At 36.3% G+C, this 772-nt stretch overlaps 1 protein-coding gene across 1 annotated transcript in view; it reads right to left on the bottom strand.

Annotated features, from left to right (window-relative positions):
• LOC122082020 (quinone oxidoreductase-like) overlaps positions 1-772 on the bottom strand; it is a 6653-nt gene that overhangs the window by 4066 nt on the left and 1815 nt on the right. The window lies entirely within an intron of this gene.

The raw sequence follows: 772 nt of genomic DNA on the forward strand, positions 1-772 counted from the left end.
TCAGCGATCGTGCTTAAAAGCAAGGTAGTTGAGATCAGATCTGACCTAATTGATTTGGCATCAGCCCCATGAAACAGATGATGAGATAGTTGCTGCTGACTATTTTAAATTACAGAAGGCTCTCCAAACTGTTGAATATGGCAAGTTCTGAACATGCTAAAATTGATTCTTCTTATCTTGTGGCATGTAGCAAGCAAGTTTTAAGTTTCAGAGGAAGTCAAGTAACAAAAATTTGATATAAAGTTACATATAAATGGTAGTATACAAACAATTCAATTATGAGTTGGTCAGCAAAAGCATACAAGGTTTGAAATTTTAAGAAACATATCAATGCCCTTCAAGTTATTACATACTCTATAATGACAGGAAAGGAGGTCAGGGGAGTGAAACAATGATATGCTAAGATGGATTATTTACATACAGCAGTTGCAGTGGTAGTCAGAGACTTCAAACCAGCAGTACATGCATGAGCCTCGGGCAAAGTAGAGAAATCATTGGCTTGCAATCTCTGGGTCACATCAGTATACAGCCACTTCAACCACTCACCAACAAACCTGAATGCATAGGCAGAAGCTAATAAAGGGAAGAGCCTGTTCTGCTGAGTCTTGTAATCAATGACCTGATGTCAAGTAGTATAAAATAAAGTATCAATTATATTTCCCTCAAAGATGGAAAGAGATGAATCAACAGATTGGATTTTTATATCGAGGAAAGTTTGCAAATGGCTCCAGGGTTCTCCTATTGTACCTTTTTTTTTTTTTTTTTTTTTTTT

The sequence above is a fragment of the Macadamia integrifolia genome, chromosome 6 (assembly GCF_013358625.1).
Source record: "Macadamia integrifolia cultivar HAES 741 chromosome 6, SCU_Mint_v3, whole genome shotgun sequence".
NCBI classification, from domain to species: Eukaryota; Viridiplantae; Streptophyta; class Magnoliopsida; order Proteales; family Proteaceae; genus Macadamia; species Macadamia integrifolia.